Source organism: Podarcis erhardii, assembly GCF_964252035.2.
Source record: "Podarcis erhardii genome assembly, chromosome: 1".
NCBI lineage: Eukaryota > Metazoa > Chordata > Lepidosauria > Squamata > Lacertidae > Podarcis > Podarcis erhardii.
Genome location: NC_138497.1, coordinates 104,767,266 through 104,791,531, shown reverse-complemented (window position 1 = coordinate 104,791,531; position 24,266 = coordinate 104,767,266). Strand labels below are relative to the sequence as shown.

Sequence of the window (24,266 nt, the reverse complement as noted above, 5' to 3'; positions counted from 1 at the left end):
GTTGGCCTAAAGGACCCTCATGGTCCCTTCCAACGCTACAATTCTTTGATTCCATGATAGTATGTCTGCAGCATAGGGCACTGTGTGAAAATTAAAACGGAGAAGGTCTACTAGAGGGACCTTTGCCAAGCACTTCCTCGTGTGGGGAGCAGACCCTGAATATTGCAATTTTCTAAAGTGAAAGTGCAGTTCAAAAACCGGTTTGGAACGTAAGTTGGGCTTATTTATATTTTTTCTGGAGAGTTCCAGACCTCTGAATGTAATCTCGCTAGGTACTGTTTCCTATGTCCCAGTAAGATGAGAGTGCAGAGGAATGCAGTTCAGCGCACCACACTGTACTGCATAGTCTGATTTTCCAGGAACTCTAGGGTGAAATAACACATGTTAGGTCTAGTAACATTTTGTAGCAGTATTTCAGTTTCTGGAGTCTTGGGAATTGCCCTTACTTTTTACAACACACTAGCTCAAAGTCCGACGATTTACCAGATGGACTGCTTGTCAAAGAGAAGCAGGCCATTCCAATATCACTTTGTTTCCTCCCCTGAGTAGCATAAATACCCTTTTACTTAATGATTGCATAAGATGAGCCTTCATCTACATTACACAGAGTACTTGTGAATTTTCCTTATATGTACAAGAGATGCAGGCATGTGGCTTTCCTGTGTAAATCCATACGCTCACCATTAACTCAAGAGGGAAGTGAACAAATAAGGTTGCTATCCACAGAAATTGTTTGGAATCATCCAGATCCTGAAGTCATCTTGAAACATGAACGGGAGTGGAGGAGAGGAAAACAAAGCCACAAAACAATGAATACGAACCTTGAGATTTATACACATATAAGAGAAATTTGTCATTACAAAATTACACTCAGGCCAGACTATTCAGATCTGTATCACTATTCACAACCAGGTGTTTACAACACTTTTTGGATTTTTTAGTACATGTGGTGCAGAACTGTATATCCTTGAGGTCTTTAGAATTATATTGGTTTTCTACCACATTAACTGTCATGGTTCCCCCTGAATGATGCTAGGAATTCTCAAATGGAAATCCCTAGCTGCTGTCACAGAGCAATTCACAGTTTGTATCTGAGAGACAGTATATATGTTGCATTATACATTGGTTGCTATTTTGTTTTGTTTTACTCATATGCCTTCATTTTTTTTAAAAAAAACCAACCTGCTCATACTTTCTAACATGCCGCAGATGATAATCAGGACACGCATTTTTCAGAGCCGTGCTTCCGTGTGAGTCACATGACTCACACAAGAGTGCAGCCCAGGAAAACGTGCATCTTTTGGTGCTGCACTCTTGTGGGAGCCAAAATGGGACATCTCAGGATCCAATCAAAAGCCGGTGGCTTCTGTAATTCCAGGATGTCTAGCTTAATGTGGGATAGTTGAGGGGTATGCAAAACTGATTTGGATGGCTATTCCTGCCCCCCCCATTTTATTTTCCCAGTATGTCCCAGACATTGTGTTGTTCTAGAACATTCAAGGTGGAGGGGACACTGACAGCCACCATTTTGTATGGCATTCTCCATTTCCCCCAATAATGCTTCAGAACAGTGTAAATGCCCAGGCATTCTGGGCAAATAAAATAGTAGCCACCAGGAATACCATGACTAGAGACAGATGAGCTACCCCACTCCTAAATGGAGATGAAATTGAACTTAATGAGTGTGGCGTTTGCCTCCTAGGTGGGTCATAAGGAAAGGGTTAAATGAGTGTGATGTGATTGGCCAGAGAGAAACTGATAGGAGGAGTTAAAGTTAGAGTCGGAGTTGTGTGGAAGTCAGTTGAGAGTTGGGAGTTGAAGAAGAAAGAGGGAGGATAAGTCTGTGGGATGGTCGAGTTGTGTGGTGAGAGAGTGAGATGAACTGTTAGGTGGAGTCAGATAGATAGTTGGGATAATCAGTTTGAAGTTGTGAGGAAGTTGAAGTTGCTTAAAAAAATAAACTTGATTATTTGTTAATGTTAACAACTGTCTGGACTCCATGTGTACCCAAGGGAAACGGGTTGGTGGCAGCGAAGAGGCAATCACAGTGGTGGCACAGGGATAAATAGACCGTCAAACGTCCGGGGACCCTGTGTGATCGCCACAATGAGTATTCAATTCTGAAGTCAAAGGGTATAGCTGTTGGGTCCTCCTTTATGGCTGCTATCATGTACCCTGCAATTATTGGCAGCTTTTTATTATTATTAAGTGACAGTGTTTATGTTCTGCTTAATTGACAATAGCCTCCAAACAGTTTGCATAAAGCACACAGGGTTGCCATATTTTGAAGAGCAAAAAAGAGCACACATTTGCTGACTTCTGCTTCTAACTATGGATCGCTCTGACGACTCAGCCCATGAAAAAGAGGGTGTGTCCTGGAAAATAAGGACATATGGCAACCCTACAATATAATATATTCACTTAAAATACTGATTGAAAAAGAACATTAAAAACAAATTGCATAAACTTCATGTCTCCAATCTCTCTATTTTCTGGCTTCCTTGCTCCTGCCATGCCAACCCCTGGCAAAAACAAAAAGCAAAAATGAAAAAATGAAAACCTGATTCAGATACATGTGACGTTTCCTAGGCTAGGCCCCCAAACAAAAGCAGAGTTAACTGAGGATGAAAAAGCAATTTCAGAAGGCAGGTTTGAAAGTGCAGAGGAGGCAAACAGATTATGTGTTTCCCTCATAACAGTAAATTCTTATAGTGTGCTAGTTAACCGGCATAAAATAACAGAGATGGTATGGACTACTGCTTTATATATATATATATATTCTAAATTACCATCTGCTTTGCAGCAAACGCTGAAAGCTTAACCTGCAGCTTATCCATCACCAGCTGGAGCACTCATTGAAAATCAAAATCAAAATGTAAATAAACAATGAACCTGCACCAAATCTACCACTTATCTAAGCCTTCTTCTAATAGAATTTCTCCAGAGCAGCTTTCCATTTTTCACTTTGAGGACATATTGCATTGAGAATATTCTGAAATAGCTCTCTATACTGCATGCAGGCAATCCAGTTTTGGTGTAAACTTAAAGCACTGAATAATTCCCATTAAACAAATTTTGCTCAACAGTACAATTTCATACATGTCTCTTCAGAAGCAATTCCCACTGAGTCACTCCCAGGTTAAGCATGCACAGAACTGCAGTCTAAGTCTTGTGCCTGCTAAATACAGTGGTACCTCGGGTTAAGAACTTCATTTGTTCTGGAGGTCTGTTGGTAACCTGAAACTGTTCTTAACCTGAAGCACCACTTAATGGGGGCCTCCTGCTGCCGCCGCGCCGCTGGAGCACAATTTCTGTTCTCATCCTGAAGCAAAGTTCTTAACCTGAGGTACTATTTCTGGGTTAGCGGAGCCTGTAAACTGAAGTGTATGTAACCCGAGGCACCACTGTAGTTTAAACTGGGAATGGTAACCAAAGGAAAATGCAATTAAAGTTTTTGTGTGTGTGTGTGTGTGTAGGGGTGTGTGTGTGAAAGGGAAACATGAAATGTTGCTTGGATGAAGTAATGCTTAGCCTCCAGAGGAGTTAAAAATGTTTGATGATGAATTCAGGACAGATATAATTCAAGGATGCACAACAGCCAACTATGGGCTGGTTAGCATGGCTTAGCAAGACTTCACAAATGAGTGGGCTCCTGGAGAGGATCTAGCTGCTTCCTAGCCCCTTCTGCTGTCACATTGTGCTGAACAAGCCAAAGTTTGGACTCATGATTAAGCCCACTAACCATGAGTTGTAGCCAACTCACGTTCGTGCCATCCAAAGTTTGGCTAGTGTCATGTGAGCCATCACCATCCACCTACTCTGTTTGGTTCCTGCTCATACTCCAAGAAGGTCTGAAGTTTTAATCTCTGACATTTCACATTTTGTATTTTGTATGTTTTTATTTTGTAAGCTGCATTGGGACCCAGATAAGCAAGGTATACATTTTTTAAAAAATAAAAATAAATGCAGCTTAGGAAAAAAAGCACTGCATCTAACCATTGGCCTCCCCCCCCTTTTTTTTGCCAATTGTCCTGTATGCTGCTACTACTAGTGCACTTACTTTATCCACAGTTCGCAAGGGCCATTCAAGCACAGTCAGTTTCCGACCTCCAACATTACTTATATAAAAATGTTAATATGGAAGTTAAAGGTGTCTCCAGAGAAACTAAATTAGTTCAGATTGTATCTATTAAAGTCCTATTTAGCCAAAGAAGTGAGGCAATTAGGAGAGCACATTTGCCTCTAATAAAATAACTGTATGTGTGGGGGGGGGGGAGTTGCTAACGAAGTATGTATGCTACCAAATAATATAGTTACCAGTTGAACTGATCCAATTTTGCATACTGAAACTTTCTAGGAAATGATTTTCCATAGGGTTGAGGGGTCGAAAGCTCCCTGCACACAAAGAGAAGAGTGGTAGTTTTCTTTGTTTTGAGAGTTTTTGTTAAATGGTGATTCAGTCATATCATTCACATGCATTCTCATTGGTCCTGTTCAGAAACAACGGTCTCATATGAGTTGGCTGCATATGGTGGATCATCTGTGACTTGAGAGGTAAAGCCCTACATAATCCAAACAATTTAAAGTGGTTAAAGCATTTTTTAAAAAACAAAATAAAACAAAATTGAAATGAGCTAGTGGAATCCATATTTGAGGAGATTTGTTCCATCAAATGTCAGAGAGATGAGAAGCTGTGCCCCCAGTGCTCATATGAAATGAGCCATATTGCCTTTTGTATTATGTTTCAGCAGCAGTTTGCCCCACGTCAAAAGCTCCTCATGCAGCAAGAACCAATTTACTAAACATGCCGGTCATAATTATTTTTAATTGTAGTCATATGTATATGTTCCTATTTGGTGGAATATTTGATGAGATCATTTTTCATCCTAGGAGGCTGATTTTGATGATAATGCAAAGCGATGGCAGTGGCTGAGCTACGGATAGTGGCAAAAATCACCAGGGAAAGCACTGATTGTTATGCTTACATTTTGCTCTGTCTGTGTACTGTATGATGCAAAGCAATAAGAGAGGGATGCTTCGCTCTGCCATTCTGCTTGCAGAGACCGGGAATCAGGAAATAAGCAGACAGCTTTGGCCTGATTTGGACATTCCATTATATTCATTTGAATAGCAGATGCAAGGCTGACTCAGACATCTGCTTCTCCTCTAACAATGCAATACATTATCATATGCACACATGTGTGTCTTGGGCCAGCCCCAGGTGATTGCCAGTGATTCTGCAAGGTCTTGAAGAAAGGTCTTTCTCAGGCACTTGCCACCCAATTTTTAATCTGGGGTTGTTTGAGGATGTGTCACTGAGCTGTGTCCACCATGCTTTGGCCATCGTGTCTGAGTCCTTGCCCTGTCATGGTCTGATATCAGGTTTACACTCAATAACAGCTTTCCTCAACCTGATGCTCTCCAGATATTTTGGACCACAACTTCCATCAACTCCAGCCAGCCCAGTAAAATGGTGATCTCAACCCTTTCACCCAAAAATCTAGTCTTGTTTTTCCCATCCTATGTTCACTTCACAGCTCTTTCTCTGTGTTTGTTTGTTGTACCTATTGTTAAACAACTGGGATTCAGAAATCCTCAATGATCTATTGCAAATCACCCTGGGATCTATCACTAGATCCTGATCTATCTTCTGACCACCCTACATTAGAGCACCTAAATGTAAGCTAATATACTGATGGCACTACACGAATAACTGCACATTCACTCAGATCTTTTCTTTTAAGAAAATATTGAGAATAGCTGGCTAGTATATGGTACAGATGAGGAAACCATCCAAAGAAGGTGATTTTGACAAATGTCACTTGTCCCAAAATGCGAAAGGCCAAAGCACAATGAACAGGGCCGTCTTGACCCGGGGGTACAAGGGGTGCGGGGCACCTGGGCACCGAATTCTGGGGGGTGCCAAATGTATAACTACTGTATACCAGTCCCTCTCAATCGGCAGCAGTGAAAAGCAATGGAGCGAAAGTCTCTCCCCCCGCCCGTCGCTCTGTTACTCCATAGTGTCAAATATTACCAATGAGTCAGGAAACAAAAGCAGTTTTTTCCGCTACATCATTATTACAGGTGAGCAATTCCCCCCCCCTAAAAAAAGGTCAACAACTTTGCCTTTCCCCCTCCCCCCAAAAGCTAATTTGTTAATTTGGGGGTGCTGGGCACCCCGGCAGTGTATATGCTAAAGACGGTCAATGAAGGTTGGTTATGATCTGAATTAGGCTTAGCCATTGTGCGTACCTTTAAAATTTTGTGGTGCTGTAAAAATGAAAAAGTTTAGGAGTTGCAAAGGCAACCTTTGGGAATTTTTCCAGGCACAAATCTTCCAGTAATATGGAAAGCAAGTGCAGACGGCTTGCCAGGATTTTCTGCATTGAGTCAAACACAATGAAAAACACCATATGGGTGAAATAAATAGAGCATATTAGGGGGATGTGCCAAGCAAATAACAACAATGGGGAGAAAAGGGAAGCTAAGACCCAAATCATGACTAAGAGCTGATATAGGCAGTCAAGCAGACAGGGTAATGATGACACATATTGTATATGAGAGGAGCATAGGCAATTAAAACAGGGACAGGGAATAGTTTGTACACTGGGGAGCAGGAAAAATTAGATTTGCTTTATCAGTCAACACAACTGCTTTTCACTCTATTGTATGCACAATTCCTTCCCTCTTCCATTCAGAGTTTTGGTGCCAAGTAGAAAATTAAAATTAATTGACTATACTAGAGCTCTCTCCCCCTCTCCCCCTCTCTTTGTGTCTCTGTCTTCAGCCCCATAGGTATGGCCCAATAAGAAAACTATAGAAGGGGAAATATTCAGGTTTTGTGAAATTTCTTTTTGAAGCAATGTTCAGCAGAGACATAGGCCTGGTTTGTTCAGTCCAGGAGCAGGCGGCCTCAAGCCTGGGGGCTGAATGCATCCTTCCAGACCTTTCTATCTGGTCCTCAGAATTCTTCCCAAGCCACACCCTGAGCATTATTCCTTGTCTGGATGGAAAAGAGAAAGGGTACATGAGTATGCAGAAACCAGACTACTGTACAAAGGTAAAATTAACCTTTGTTGTTCTGCCTCCTTTTACCTCTGACCTATCATTGGCATGTGGCCCTCGGAAGGTTGATTAGAAAGAAAAGTGGCCCTCAGGCTGAAAAAGATTCCCCAACCCTGGTTCAGGCAAGCTGCTTCCATGGGATCCATTTACGCACTGTAGGAAGCTGTTCTCTGAGCATTGTTGTTGTTGTTTAGTCGTTTAGTCGTGTCCGACTCTTCGTGACTCCATGGACCAGAGCATGCCAGGCTCTTCCACTGCCTCCCGCAGTTTGGTCAAACTCATGCTGGTAGCTTCGAGAAAACTGTCCAACCATCTCGTCCTCTGTCGTCCCCTTCTCCTTGTGCCCTCCATCTTTCCCAACATCAAGGTCTTTTCCAGGGAGTCTTCTCTTCTCATGAGGTGGCCAAAGTATTGGAGCCTCTGCTTCAGGATCTGTCCTTCCAGTGAGCACTCAGGGCGGATTTCCTTCAGAATGGATAGGTTTGATCTTCTTGCAGTCCATGGGACTCTTAAGAGTCTCCTCCAGCACCATAATTCAAAAGCATCAATTCTTTGGGGACCAGCCTTCTTTATGGTCCAGCTCTCACTTCTCTGAGCATACAGTCCCACTTTTAACCACTGTCACCACAAAATATGCCACCATAAGTCACAGAAATCAGAACTGTTGATGATCTGTGAGGCGCCAGCAGAAAAAAATGCATCCCATACTGCCAGTGGCTCAGGGACCACAGTTTAGGGATTGTGTACATATCTTCATTTTTTGCTTAAACCACAGTGGCAATAGTTTCTGGTATGTTTATCAGAAAGCTCTTGCCTCTTCTTCCTCATTGCCTTTTGAAGAATATTGTTTTTAATTGCACCTTTATTCCATGAAGAAAATACATGAGCTGTCCCATCCAAGCACCATCTAGATCCTATCCTGCTTATTTTCAGGAAGGTTGCTGCATCACATGCCCTCAGGCCTTAGCTCTGAGAACTTTCTCTGGTAAAAGGAAGTAGCACATATATTCTTTGCTTGAGATCCTAAACCGTGCAGAGCTACCTGCCACATGTCTACAACCAGCAGCAACGCTCAGAACTGGGAAGCCAGGTGAGCACCACCACCCTCCTTGCCTTACTGAGCATTACCAACCAATTTGTCTACCAACAAAATACATGGCTGGTGCAACCATTCCTTCTTGCCACACATATCATAATGCTCAGAATCAAACAATTCATCTCAGGAAATTATTGCAGCAATCAATCCAGGACTGATGACGATGCAACTCCTTCTCGCATTAGTGTGCCATGAAAGTGACTGTGAACTCAACATACCAAGCGAAGTCAATGGACTGTGTGCATTTCTGCATACTTAACAAGGTCACCAGTGAATGATGTGGTGGATTCTAAATCAGCCTTCCTGAGGGTAGCTGAGTAAGCCAATGAAGAATGGAGTTTTAAGATATGTCCAATTAAACAAACAGCAGTAATGGAAACCACCTTATTCCTGGCAGTTGGTTGAGGCTACTCATCTTCAGGTAAGAAAACAAGCCTGGGCACGAGTCTTTTCCTTGAAAAAAATATGCACCATCAAATATCTTGCTAGACAAGATGCTCAGCTCATATCCCTAAATCACCTCAAACCACCTTATTGCCACTTTATACCAGTGAAAGAAGGTGAGGAGCACTCTGAGCCAGAGAAGATTATCTGCTGAGGGCGGGGCATGATGTTCAGTTTGTAATAATCTGAACCTTGCAAGTGGGACAAATTCATATTTTAGCTGCTGGTGAAATCTTCTTCTCCTCCATGTTCCAGAAGTTAAAGAAGGGTCGAAGACAGAAATGTTGCACCGCTGTTTAGGCAACACTGGCCCAATGCTTTTTTTCCAGTGGGTACTCAAGGGTATGTAGTACCAGCACCTCCCACCTTGTTAAAAATATGGCGCTTACTTTAACAACTTCCCAGCACTGTAGGACATGCATGTGCCAGTAGAAAAGCCAATTTTTCGGGGGGAAGATGATGTTTGGAGCTGATTGGAATATTCCTTATGGTTTCTTGCACACTCTGATCTACTCCTTAGCTGGAATGTGAGAGGAGAGCAGAGAGGGCTGTGTAGAGAAAAGTGCTGGAACACCCATCCATTTACCTGCCTCCCCCATCCCAGGAGGACAGATGCCCTGAGAGTTGGGGTGGGGAATGTTGCTGAACTGCAACTCTCATCATCCCTGGCTATTGACCATGCTTGCTGGGGCTGATGGGAGTTGTGCTTCATCAATATCTGGAAGACCAAAGGCTCCCCACACCTGGTCTAGACAAAATATAGAACAACAGTGCCAGATCAAAGGGGAAATAGGTGGTGCTAACTGAATTTCCAGAGTAGGCAAGGTAAAGAAAGCACATGTCAGGTGTATGGTGAGGGATGGGCAAAAATGACTGAGCAGCACTGAGGAAGTGAACTTGGATGTTGTGTTTGTGTGCGCGCTGTACACTGTATGTATTTTTTATATATGTGAATGTGTGTGTGTATTTTGATAGTCTTCAGGCAGATTGGCTTAGAATGCTTCATTTGATTTCCTGAAATTTTAATAGATGGCAGATAACACCTTACTGAACTCACTCAACTCAGTGAGCATATGCTGTGGAGGGTGAATGAGTCGACACTAAAGAGAGACAGAGATGTATATTTGAATTATTTAAATCGCTGCACAAAAACCTATGGAAATGTCCTGTTCATCCATATAATATATATTGAATGTGTTTATGTCAACTACTTCGGTCACTAAAAACACTAAATATTAATAAACATTATTTTCCATTCATCACCATCATCATTAAAAAGCTAATGTAGAATGCGTAACTATTTTACACTGAAATTGCACCCTAAATATATGTTAGGATCTGTCTGCTTGTTGCTGTTTACGGATATGGCCTCCAGCTGAAGTTTAGTATTGTGACTGTTCAAAATAGATTGTATCTAATGTAGCTACATTTGTAAGTGCAGTTCCTGGCAGAGCCAGAAATTTGTGGCATGGCGGGGAGAATTGAGGTACATGGTATTCAGCAGCTGGCCCTGGCTTGAAGACGTTGGTTGCGTACACACTATAAATTTAAAGCACATTCAAAACACATTCTTTCCCTGAAGGATTACTGGACATTGTAGTTTACTCTTCAAAGAGTTAAAATTTCCAGCAGCCCTTAGCCAACTATAGTGCCCAGAATTCTTTGAGGCAAAGAATGTGCTTTGAACATGCTCTAAATGTTTATTGTGTACACCACCTTAGTCAACGGTCTAGGGTGCCCTGCCTCCCAACCACCTAGGCTACTGTTCATTGGCTAGGGCTACCAGGCACGGACCAGAGTGGAAACTGTGCCAGTTAAACTGTGGCCTTGGTTGAGGCGGAGGCCAATATGTGTTTTGATATTTACTATTTTGACATCTCAAAATGGCTTATAACCTGGTTACATCCATGATAATTCTGCATATTTTACTCAAAGCTGGTGAGTATGCTCTTCAAGCTTTAAAAAGCCATTTTCCTACTACACACCACCAAAGGCAGGAGTTACTATATTCTCAGTATTAAGTGACAGGCTTACACATCTTCAGAATTTGGTTCCTAAATATTGCACAGCATGAAATATATGCAAAGCATCCCAGGAGAAACCATAAGTCCTATTACCTAGTGAATATGCATATGACTGTCAGTGAAAACTTGTTGCTGTGATTTCTGAAAAGCTTTTACAGGGAAAATATAGCTTAATGGTGTAAAAATCTACTGCCTGCGGAGAAATGCTACACCTTTTAATTTTGTCTTGCAAGCATAGTTGATAATTTATCAAAAACAGACGGTAATCTTTCAGTCTTGTTAATGAAGTCTGTGTCTTGTTTGAGTATCATGTTGGAGCCTTTATCCTATTATAATTAATGAGCACTGATTATTTGTTGTTCTTTTTGTCATTTTTGACTTCATAGCTGCAATTGCATGAGATTACTGATAGAAACCGTAGCCAGTGCACAATGTTTCAATGCCTAAATGTGCATTAGTTCAGGTCACTTTGTGGGATCAATATCAGATTCCTTAGTCTGCATACATAGTTTAAAAAAAGAGAGAGAGGTAAAGAACCCCTGGACGGTTAAGTCCAGTCAAAGGTGACTATGAGTTGTGGCATTCATCTTGCTTTTCAGACCGAGGGAGCCGGCGTTTGTACATAATATCCTTTTTTTAAAAAAAAAAAAAATCATATTTCTTTTTCATTCATTACATACAGGGGAGCCGACTTATAAAAAATATTGGGGGGGCCCATACCGGGGTCCTGCCCCGGGAAGTTTTCTAAATTTTAGATGAAAATTAGTGAGTTTTAAAGTTTTTTAAAAGTATTTTAGAGTCATATGATCAACATTAGAACCCCGAAAACTCGACTCTCTATAACTCCACACTCCGGGAAACTCGACAAGCCTGAAACACTTTTTGGCTTTGAAAAAAGAAATAAAACATAAACACGCACGGTATTTTCGTAAAAAGCTAATTTAATTTACAGTAACAATTATGCTTATAGACTATTACAGAGCAGTGAATATATAGCTCTGAAAAGACTGAAATGATATTTAAATAAATCCTAAACTATCATTAAAAGAATAAAACATAAAATATTGCTGTCGCACAGTAATAGCACTTTGATTAATAAGTGAAATAGCTAATTTAAGCTTACTTTGAATAAGGCTGAGGGTTCATTAAATAAAAATAATATCTCAAAGTTAATGCTTTAATACAGTTAATAAAGTTAATACAGTATGCCTAATACTGTATGTAAATACTGTAATACTGTATGTAAATAACGGGCTTTAATTGGGTCTTACACCCTAAAAATATTTAAGTATTTGAAAATAACTAATACAGTACTATAGTAATATAGAAATACAGTACTAAACTAGTACTAATATTTCAAAACTGAAAATTTAACATTCTGTATGTATTTAATTCTCTATTTTATAAAGATTTTTAATATCTGACAGTGAGTTTGGAGTAGCCCAATGCAAAAATCCTGAGGATCCATGTGGATCCATGCTTTGTAACCATGTTTTTGCACCACTGTGACCCTAGGCAACAGTGGGTGCGTGATTTTTTTGGTGCAAGATGTAGCCATGGACATGCTATGTGATCTGATGGTGAATTTGGGGTGACCCAATGCAAAGATCCTGAGGATCCATGTGGATCCGTGCTTTGTAACCACGTTTTTGCACCACTGTGACCCTAGGCAACAGTGGGTGCGCGATTTTTTTGGTGCAAGATGTAGCCATGAACATGCTATGTGATCTGATGGTGAATTTGGGGTGACCCAATGCAAAAATCCTGAGGATCCATGCGGATCCGTGCTTTGTAACCATGTTTTTGCACCATTGTGGCCCCAGGCCACAGTGGGTGCGTGATTTTTTTGGTGCAGACTGTAGCCATGGACATGCTATGTTATCTGATGGTGAATTTGGGGTGACCCAGTGCAAAGATCCTGTGGATCCATGCTTTGTAACCACGTTTTTGCACCATTGCAGCCCCAGGCAACAGTGGGTGCGTGATTTTTTTGGTACAGACTGTAGCCATGGACATGTAATGTGATCTGATGGTGAATTTGGGGTGACCCAATGCAAAAATCCTGAGGATCCATGTGGATCCGTGCTTTGTCACCACGTTTTAAATGGGGAGGGAAGGAAAAACACAGAAGGGACAAGAAGCACAAGAGGGGTGTGCGGAGAAGCAGCTGGCTAAGAATGCAGGGGAGGAGTTTAACGGGGGGGGGGGGAGGAAAGGAAGGCAAAAGTCCCCGTCCCCCCCAAGCCAGCCCTCTCTCTCTCTCTCCCACCTGAGAGTCCCTAGAGCACGGAGAGGAGGAGGTGGTGGGCTGGAGCCTGCACGCAGTGTGACTAGGAAAGAATTAGAAGGAAGGACTCGATCCTTTCCTTAACCCTCTGCTTGCCAGGAGGGCAGGGGATTCCCTGCTCTTTGTTGAGTTTGAGCAAACGCAGCAACAGAAGCGGGTGGGCAGTAAGACCCTGAGGCAGAATGCAGGAAAGCAGCAGCTTCCGCCTTCCCTCCGCCCGCCCGCCCGATCTTATTTTTGCCTGATTTTTGCCTATTTTTGCCCCTGCGCTCCAGCGAGTCAGCTCCAGGGACCACACATTCGCTCAATAACACGCACAGACATTTCCCCTTACTTTTTAGGAGAAAAAATCTGTGTGTTATAGAGCGAAATTTACGGTAATAATTTTCTTAATTTATTGGGGGGGCAGAGCCCCCCCAAACGAATTTTTGAGGGGGCTCGGGCCCCCTCAGGCCCCATGGAGTCGGCGCCTAAGATTACATACATCTCAATTTCTTAACATTTAGTATATATTCCTCCCTCCCTCCCCTCCAGGGCTTCCCCCAACTTCCCCTTCTGGTTTGTTTCTCTTTTCACCCACTTTGCTATCTCCTAACAGAAAGAGCTATTAAAAACATAACATCAAGCCTAAAAACATAAAAATAAAAGTAAATACACTATAATATTTCACTATTTTCTAAACATTTTCTAATACTAATAATGTGAATGTTTATTTAAATGCTGCCATCAAGTCTATTGACTTTCTTTGTTTCTGCAAATATAATATAAATGGTTCCCATTCTTTTTCAAAGTCGCTGTTGTATTTTTCTCTTAATCTATCTGTCATTTTTGCCAGTTCTGCATAGTTCACCAACTTCTCTTGCCATTGTTCTTTAGTTGGTTGTCAGGGAACTGCCATCGGAGAGACAGGTGGTGGACAGGCTACAGGAGAATAGGAGAGAATCTGCAGTAGAAGAGGGAACCAGCAGGGGGAGTGCAGGAGTCACAGCGGAGGGGAGGCTCTGGGATGCTTCCAGTGAGAGTAGTGGAGAGGTAACGGGACCCCCGTTGGGAACGCCCACCCTTCGCCGGAAACTGTCACGCAGAGAGTCTCGAAAGCGCATGTCTGTCAAAGAGCTTTTATGTTGGCGTAAATTCCGTAGACGCCCACTGTCAGATTCTACCAGCGACTGACGGAGTCATGCTTTGGGGGCTCCGTTAGTGCATCGGTTTGGATGACCAGCCAAACCCCAGAGGGATCAAGCTTTTACGCACAAGCAGCTCACTATCCCATCACAGCAATCTGACAGTGCTTTGAAAGCAGCTTGTGCAAGCAGAAGGCATCATGAGCGAACCATCCGGAACCGGAGGAGCAGGAGCGGGAGCTGGCGCAGATCCAAGCCTGGAACAAAGGTACAGGGCGTTGGAGGTCCAGCTGGCACTGCAAACGGCGAGGCTCGAGGAGAGGAGGGCTCAAGATGCAGATAAGGGGAAGACCACCCCACTTGCCAGACGGGTGCCTGGACTGGTGCAGAAATTTGGGGGGGATCCCCGGAACTATCAAGCCTTTAGGACAGAGATGCAATATGCTCTCAATCTACTGTTTGATGACTTCCCCGACGAGAACTCTAGAGTGGCGTACGTGATTGGCCATCTAGAGGGAGGGGCGAGGGACTGGGTTCGGCCCCTGATGGCAGCCAATAATGAAATCTTAAAGGACACAATGAAGTTTTTCCGCGCCATGGACTTGATGTTTTCCAGCGAGATCGAGCAGGGAGTGGTGCGCAGGCAGTTAATGGCGTGTAAACAGGGGAGCCGATCTGTACGTGAGTACTGGACTGAGTTCACCATGCTGATTCATAGACTTGGGTGGGACCTTGCTAGTGAACCTATTCAAATGCTGTTTGAAGAAGGTCTCTCTCCGGCAGTGAAAGATGAACTTTCCCGGGCGCCTAGGGCGGAGTCTATGGATCAGCTGACTAAATCAGCGCTGTCCATTGGGGCACGCCAGGAAGCTAGAGCTATGGAAAAGCGGGAAGGAAAGGGGGAACGTTGGAAGGACTTCCGCATTCCAGAGATTCCGGAGCAGCCTTTCCCGCCAGCAGAGCCGATGGAACTTGGAACAGCGCGCGCGCAGTTTCAAACACCAGTGAAGGGCGGAAGAAGGAGGGAAAGAGCGGCAAGAGATGCTATCTCTGCCAACAGCCAGGTCACTTTGCCAGAGTCTGTCCGCAAAGGAAGGAATGGCAAGGGATGGCGGGAACTGTTGGGGGGAAGGAGGAAGAAGAAATCACGGAGCCAGTAAAAGCCAACGCCTGGTTGCCAACATCAGGGCACAGCAGCCAGGCCAGGGAGTAATGAATGTGCCCACGCCGGAACCTCCAAGACCAGCGCTTGTGATAGAGGTGTTGCTGGAACTGGCAAACGGACACCCACTGAAGATAAAGGCGCTATTGGATTCAGGTAGCTCATGTAATTTCATGAGCAAAGAGTTTGCAGCTGCACACCAAATACAGACTATCCCATTGAGTAAGCCTTTGCAGGTTACCACGATTGATGGGAGGGAGCTGTTGGGAGGAGAAGTGAGCCAACAGACTGTACCAATGATAATGAGGGTGGCACGACACACCGAACTGATAGCGTTTAACGTAGCCACCTTGGGAGGAGCTCCTATTATCTTGGGTATGAGCTGGCTGGCGCTACACGATCCGCTAGTAGGCTGGCATCAGAGAGTGGTTTCCTTTGGATCAGCACATTGCCTAGAACACTGCAAGGAGGGAGAGGCTCAGGCAGGCGCCAGGGGCACTCTAGCAGGGATGGAAGTGATGGACAAAGGGAGGGTGCCACCACAATACGCTGACTTGCTTGACGTATTCAGCGAAAAAGAAGCAGATAAACTGCCCCCGCACAGACCCTTTGATTGTCAAATTACCTTACTCCCAGGAGCACAATTGCCAGTGGGCAAGCTGTATGCAATGTCAGACAGTGAGATGCAGGAGTTAAGGGAGTTCATTGACAAGAATCTCAAGCGAGGTTTCATCAGAGAGTCACGAGCGGTGGGGGGCAGCCCAGTGTTCTTTGTGGACAAAAAAAACACGGGCAAGCCCAGGCTTGTATGTGATTTCAGGGCCCTAAATGCAGTGTCAGAACCAGTGACTTTCCCTATGCCCAGAATTGATGACATTCTAACACGGGTGAGAAAAGGGAAAATTTTTACCAAGCTGGACCTTAGGGGGGCATATAACTTGATACGTGTGAGAAAGGGGGATGAGTGGAAGACCACTATGTTCACCCCCTTGGGGGCCTTTGAGTACACCGTTATGCCTTTCGGATTACAAGGGGGCTCCGCCTGTTTTCAATCATTCATGAATCACGTCCTGGGGCCACTGCTCTACAAGAACTGCGTAGCGTTCTTAGATGACGTTCTGGTGTACTCAGACAATGAGGAGCAGCATGTGCGAGATGTAAGAGAGGTACTGAGCAAGCTGCGAGAAAACCGGCTGTGGGTGAAACTGGAGAAGTGTCAGTTTCATACCAAGGAGGTGGAATTCCTGGGGTACCGGTTGTCTGACAAGGGATTGGCCATGGATCCCAGCAAGGTTCAAGCGGTACTGGAATGGAAAACACCAAAGACCAAGAAGGACGTGCAAAGGTTCCTGGGCTTCGGAAACTTCTATAGGAAGTTCATCAAAAACTTTGCCCATTTAACAGCGCCCATCACGGATTGTCTTAGTAGCAAAAAGAAATTTGTTTGGACGGGAGAAGCGCAACAAGCGTTCGAACGCTTAAAGCAGGCGTTTGCGTCGGAAGAGCAACTCTTGCACGTGGATCTACAACAACCAATGAGAGTGGAGACTGACGCGTCAGACCGAGCGGTGGGGGCCGTTCTTCTCCAGCCGGGAAAAGATACGTCTGAATGGAGACCGTGTGCATTCTTCTCGCGGAAGTTGAACAAATCAGAGAGGAACTACACAGTGTACGACCGAGAACTGCTCGCCATTCATGAAGCATTCCGGAAATGGCGGCACTTGCTGATTGGGGCGCAGCACAAGGTTCAAGTCCGAACTGACCACAAAAATCTGGAATACTGGAGAACAGCCCGAGTGCTGAACCAGAGACAAGTGAGATGGGCCCAGGAGTTCTCCAAATTCCACTTTGAGATTCGTTACGTGCCCGGCTCCGAGAACGTGAGGGCGGACGCTCTTTCCAGGAAACCTGAGTACTTAGAGGGGGAGGGAGCGCCTGAGGCAAGGCATGTAATCCCTGAAGACCGCTGGGTGTGTGGGGCGGCATTGGTGGGGCAGAGGGAACTGATAGAGGGTACGGAGAACGATGAATACGCCCAAGAGAAACTCAGAGAGCTCCGGAGGACAGAGGAGAACACAGGGGGGTTCGAAGAAAAGAACGGGGCGTTGTATTACAAAGGGGCACTGTACATACCCGACGGGGAACTGAGGGGCAGAGTACTCAAGCAGTTGCATGACAGCCCCACAGCGGGACATTTTGGACAGCACAAAACAATGTGGTTGGTTACCAGGGAGTTTTGGTGGCCCAAGGTGAGGGAGGACGTACGGGAATATGTCAGGGGTTGCGACAGGTGCCAGCGAGCGAAAGGAGAGAGGGTGGCGCCAGCGGGGCTATTACAACCCTTACCCACGCCCGAAAGGCCATGGGAGGCAGTATCCATAGATTTTATGACGGACCTGCCAAAATCCAAAGGCAAAACAGCTGTCATGGTGGTGGTAGATCAATTAACCAAGATGTGTCATTTTATAGCTTGTTCACATGCAGTCACAGCGGAGGAAACCGCTAAGTTGTTTGTAGAACATATTTTCAAGTTGCATGGCGCCCCCTTGAGGGTTTTGAGCGACAGAGGGAAACAATTTACTTCCAGGTTCTGGAGGAAACTTATGAGCTTACTGCACGTAGAACTCAATTTCTCAACTGCCCGGCACCCAGAAACCAATGGGCAAGCGGAAAGGGCAAATGGGGTTTTACAACAATACCTGAGGTGTTATGTAAAAGACAGAGAAAATGATTGGGTGGATAAGTTACCTCTAGCAGAATTTGCCTACAACAACGCGGAGAACGTGTCCACAGGGATGAGTCCCTTCCTGGCAAATTATGGGTGTCACCCCCGGGCATTCCCAGGAGAGGGAGGGGAGAGGTGGAGCGTGCCGGCGGCGGAATATTTTTTTGAAGAGATGGAGGCGATCCACCGTCAGCTTCAACTTAACTTAGAGAAAGCCAAGGAAGAATATAAGAAGCAAGCAGACAGAAATAGGAGGGAAGGTGAAACTATAAGGGTGGGGGACCGGGTGTGGTTGTCCACCCAAGGGCTACCGTTCAAGGGCGGGAGTAAGAAATTGAGGCCCAAAAGATTGGGACCCTTTGAGGTCATACAGCAGGTCAACCCAGTGGCATTCAAACTCAGGCTGCCCAGTCACATGAAATTACACCCAGTATTTCACAGGTCATTACTGTCGCCGTACCGAGAGGGACGTGAGTGGGGGGAGCGTGAGAGAGAGGCCACCCAAACGCCCGTGATAGAAGAGAGAGAGTGCGACATGAACGTGGCAGGAATCATTGATTCCAGGTGGAAGGGGAATCAGGTGGAATATCTGGTAGAATGGGAGGGGGAAGCAGAGTCGGAAAACACTTGGGTACCAGCAGAGGTAGTCAATGACGAGGTTTTAATAGAAACATTTCATCAGCGTTTCCCAAGAAAACCGCAACCCGTGGCTCGATTTAGAAGGGAACACTTTGGGACCACCGATGAGGAAGGAGAGTTTGAAGGGTTCCCAGAGTCAGGGGTGGGTGAAGAAGCCGACTCCGACGAAGTAGAGGAAGACGGGGAGAGAGACGGTACGCCGTGGCTGGAAGTGTTAGAATCCTCGGACGACGAGGAGAGTTCCTTCAGGGGCTTTCCGCCCTCACCGCCAGTGGGAGAGGAGGCGGGAGGGGGTGAAGGGGGCCCTGGGGGGGAGGTGGATGTCAGGGAACTGCCATCGGAGAGACAGGTGGTGGACAGGCTACAGGAGAATAGGAGAGAATCTGCAGTAGAAGAGGGAACCAGCAGGGGGAGTGCAGGAGTCACAGCGGAGGGGAGGCTCTGGGATGCTTCCAGTGAGAGTAGTGGAGAGGTAACGGGACCCCCGTTGGGAACGCCCACCCTTCGCCGGAAACTGTCACGCAGAGAGTCTCGAAAGCGCATGTCTGTCAAAGAGCTTTTATGTTGGCGTAAATTCCGTAGACGCCCACTGTCAGATTCTACCAGCGACTGACGGAGTCATGCTTTGGGGGCTCCGTTAGTGCATCGGTTTGGATGACCAGCCAAACCCCAGAGGGATCAAGCTTTTACGCACAAGCAGCTCACTATCCCATCACATTGGTATTTCTCCAGTCTTTCCAATTTTCCAATCAACATTCTTGCTGTTCGTTTGTACATACTATCCTGTTTGTAGCACAAAAATGTTTTTCTCAATCCAGACTCATTCCTGCTCATCACCAACATGCTGTTTTCTCTCTAGGTTGATTCCATAGCCTGCCATCCACAAGGGTGGAAGTGGTACTTGATATGCATTTGAAAACCCTCCCCTTAATTAGGTTATCCCTCTTCCTCTCTGCCCATGCTGCAGGTGAATGAAGAAGGAAGTTGTGGCTGATATCTTGCTATACACCCAGCCACAAAATCATTGGGCAGGTAAGGATATACATACATGTAATGATTTGTGGGCTGGAAAGGTGACACGAGGAGGACGCAACAGGACAGGCACACACCCTTCTATGCCCCCCTCCAAAAAATGCACCTGGAGCCATCACCCTGGGAGCTCCCCCACGCTACACCCCTGGAGGAGATGGACTGGTGAACTTCAGTCTACATTTTGGGCAGTAATTTCTATCCTCAGTTAAATCAGACTTGTTCCTCTAGAGTTGGTGGGAGTCCAAACAAGGAAGGCTCGTGCTGCATTTCTGTAGCCTGTTTATGTTTTCTATTGCAAGCACAACTAAATGTGTTGCATCTACTACTTCACCAATAATAAGGGATATTTGTCTCTGCTGGCTTTGATTCTGTTCAAATAAACATGTTTTAAATTGCTTTCAAGTCTTGTGAAGTATTCGCTCACTTTTATGGGTATGATTTTGCCAGCAGGTAGAAATGCATTTTTATTATGTTTTCTATTTCTTATTTAGTTAGTAGCACTTTGCAGATCCCGTTTCACCTCTCCCACCCATTTCCATCTGCTGAAATAACAACAGCCCAGAGTGCAGTGAAAATAGCATTTCATACATGTATTGGAGAAATCAATTTGTCACTCTTAGGAACACTGATTTCCTCTAGAGAATCTGTCTTATCTTACTGACAGGAAGAGGTTAATACGTGCTGCTTTTTTTTTAAAAAAAGGTAATAATTGGTTTAAGCCTTAAATGAACAAGCATTGTTAAACAGCTGTCAACAGGCTTAGAACTAAGGAACACCATTTAGCTTTGCTTAATTGTGATGTGATGCTTCTCAGAAAGTGAGGCTGCTGCTTGGAAAACCAGCCTCCTCAACCCCCCCCCCCCATTTCAGAAGACAAAAGCACTTGAGGTTGATATCATCAGCATTAAATGAACTTTAGGAGGGAAGTATTTGAAAGGAAAACCGCTACCAATAATACTGCTCTGTGACTGAGACTTTAAAGACCTGAGAATCAAGTTGCGCACTTTTAGGGAAGGAAAATGGTACAACATCCAAGGAAGATACTTTGAATGTGTGAAGGAATTGGGGTTTTTTCCCTCCCTTTCCCTCCTTTCTTTTTTAGAGCTGAATTTTGCGTAATGAGTGCACTAGAAAATTAAAAGAGGAGATTAAAGTCCTGTTTGTCATGGACAGAGATTTCCGAAATGCTTATCAGCCCTTCGCAGCTGAACGCAGCTCAGATTAAAAATGATCTGACAGAAAACGGGTTGACTGCGAAAATGGGGCTTTGCTTCCAAGCTAATTACAAAGTGCATATTAAACACGGGGCCTGTGAGGGGAGCAGCTGCAAAGGTCTTTATCTATATTAAGAGACTGCCCACCTACATAATAAGTGTAATTCTGAAGAAAGGTTTTTTTTTGTTTTTCAAAAAAGGGAAATTACATATAAAGGGGCACATTACATATTTGCTAATTTTATGGATGTGTTTAACGGCTTGTGTAAAGGTGCCACTTTTGTCTTCTTCCCTGGGACAGGTGCTTTTGCAGTGCCACAAAAGCGTCTGTGGTTTGTTCGGCAAAACCAACAATTTATTCATTTTCTTTTTCAAGGGAGACTGACTCCTCTGGGGATGGAAATTCTAATTGAATCCAGGTGCAGCAGCAACGCCAAGTCTACACGACTCCATTACAGTACCGTGATTATACCACCCCTGCAAAGAATCCGAAAAGAAAAAGAAAAATCAGATTTAGAGCCAACCAACACATTATGGAGAGTGGGGAAGTAGAATTCTGGATTGCTGGGGAGGGTGGTTTTTTGTTTTAAATGCTTCTTCATGTGAAAATCTCCCTGCCTATAGCAAACTAGTACATCAGGGCAAGGACTATGCTACACCCCACTCTCTCTCTGTGATGTGCTAGCTTCTCTTTTATATTTTGGAAAGTTATTCATTATGTATTTGGACAGCTATTATAGTAACCAAACTTTGCATGATGTTTCTTGAGGACAAGGAGCAGGTTCGGAGCTGTGTTACGCTATACATACCCTCCAAGTGTCCCTATTTTGACATTCCCACTTCTGCAAACTTTGCCATGCAGCTGTTCGTCAAAAACATTGTGAGAAATTAAAATGGCGGCAGACCCAGCTGCCCAGTGTTGATTGGAAGGCCTAGAAAAGGCATCCGTGACTAGGCACTAGGACCCCAACTGCTGCCTGAGGATATTGCATCTTGATGTCAGATCTGCATGCTGGTCCATGCTCTTTGGCAGAGCCTCATCCATTTGAGAATGGAGCAGCTGCACAATGGTAACACCAAACTATTTGCACCCTCTTGATCCTTCACCTCTTTCTCTCTCTCCATTTTCACAGGGGAAATGAGACAGAGATAGACAGAGAGAAGAAAATGATGGAGTACGAATGTCAGGAGCATGTCACGAAGCAATTAGGACAGCTCTATTTTTTTCCTTCCTGTTTTTAGAAACCAATTGTTCAACATGTTTATTTTTGGCAACGGTAACAACAGGCATTAGGCTGTTCATTAGAAAGGCACTGAGCACACCCTTAAGCCTGAGGGTGGGGGGAGTCTGAGAGGGGAAGTCAAGATCTTGCTTTTTGTTCGGTGATAGGCCTAAATGTGGGATGCTCTCTCTTCCTGCATATTAAGGATTTTAGTGGTAAGCCTAATTATGGGGTGTTTGTTAGTCTGTGCAAACAATACGGATCTAAATAGACCAGTGCTCTGACTTGGTATAAGACAACTTCCTATGTTCGGATGACTTCTCTGGAAAGTACTGTGGGAACAGGACGGTTATGTGAATTTCTTCTTTGAGATAATCAGGACAATAAAGCTTTGTTTATTTTTTAATTTTTTTATGGTAAGGGGGAGACATGAGAGGATGAAGTTCTTCCAATCTGGATATGTTTCTGCCTAAACGAAACCACTCTTTTGCTGGGGAATAGGCACTACGCTAGGTCCTTCTCAACTGGCTTAGTTGCTGGGAGGGAGAAGACAAGGGACAAGGTGACTGGGGGTCAGTACAGTGCAGGAGTACCAGATTGGCTCTGCCAGTGCATCAATCTCCCCACTTCCATGCCCCCTCTGCTTCCCAGGGGACAACAATGCTTCACCTGAGAGGCTAGTACAGCAGCTATATCCCAGCCTGAGAGTTGCTACTGCTGCCATGTGCATGCAAAACTTTTAAAATTATGCTTCAGCTAGCATAATTCTCTGTCAATGAAAGTCTGTAGCTAAGACAAAACAATTGCTATCCAACTTGCCCCAGAATAGTTGTTGTATTTGTTTATGCATTATTGTATTTCAAGCGTGTTGCTTTTTTTAATTTGGAGGGCTCCTGTTTTTAGAACCAGTAATAATACTCCCTACGGGCACTGATGTACCTCCTAAGGAAGATAAGCATGTTTACACCCATTCCGAGCTGGTTTCACTTTTAAGTGCTCCTTGCACTAAAGTGTATTGTGCTGACAAGTGCAAATGTCACATCTGCCTTGGGTCTTCGGAGATTAGCCATTACCCAGCTTCCATCAGAGTTTTGTCAGTGTGGTAATTCGCTAGCTAAATCTAGTATTTCTACTGGGAATTGAAATGTTCATCTTCTAATGCAGTTTCGTCTATACTTTTAGACCACTGGAAAAGTTAGAATGGTGTTCTAGGAGGCTACCATTCTAATCATAAAAATGGCGGCTGTCTTCCAGAACTGAGGAATCACTTGAGAACATCTTCGCTCTTCTTTGGAAATGTGTTTGGTACATGCCTTTTAAAATCAATGTATTATTATGTCTAAGGGTAGTATACAACGAAGTCAACCCATTCACGCAAGGTTTTCCTCTTGCGTGACAGAACTTCCCCTTCTGCTCCCTCCCCTCCCCTATCTGTTCCCCTAAACCACCACAGTAAATTAAGGGGGGGGTGCATGGGAGAAAAAAATATGTGTTCTGTTGCACAAGGGGAAATAGTTGCACTATTGGGACAGCTTTGTTGCATACAACCCTAATTTTATAATGTCCTAATGTAGACGAGCAGTCTGGAGCAATTTTGTCACCAGCTGCCTCCCTACATTGAGAACAAATCACTGTGCTGCTCATATTACCTATAAATCCCTAAATAGCTTACGCCCAGCACACATTACAGACCACATTCTGCCATGATGACCTCTGAAATCCACTGAAGGAGCTCTTTTTTGATATCAGCTATGTATCTGGTTCAGACAGAAAGAAAAGGGAGAAGCACCCCACTGTAGATTCTTTAAAGTTTAAGCCTGAGCACAAGCTGTACAGTGGAGAAAAGGAAAAGCTACAGCTTCCCAATAGAACGAAAAGTAATAACCCATTACACTATCCTGAACTAAGCATAATTTAATATGAAAATTTAAGGATTGCTTTAATAATAATAATAATAATAATAATAATAATAATAATAATAATAACAACAACCATATAGCATCAAAAAAATCCCAGAGATACAGAATCCTTCTGTAGCTTACCTGTGTTTGGATCAACCAAACATTCCCATTTGGGAATGGAGAGAAATGTGGAGGGTGGGCCACTGCCAAATCAAATTGCGTTGCCATATCATGGATTCTGGTTTTCAATTTGCATTTTGGCAGCTGCTATCCCATGTTTCATTAAGCTTCAGAGAAATCACACCTCTCCATATATATCAATGTGTG

At 44.2% G+C, this 24,266-nt stretch overlaps 1 long non-coding RNA gene across 1 annotated transcript; it reads left to right on the top strand.

Annotated features, from left to right (window-relative positions):
- Nucleotides 1–8,499: 8,499 nt before the first annotated feature.
- Nucleotides 8,500–22,818, top strand: LOC309348972. Its single transcript, XR_014159600.1, has 3 exons — nt 8,500–8,585; nt 21,192–21,363; nt 21,949–22,818. It is a non-coding gene; the product is annotated as an uncharacterized lncRNA (long non-coding RNA).
- Nucleotides 22,819–24,266: the final 1,448 nt, after the last annotated feature.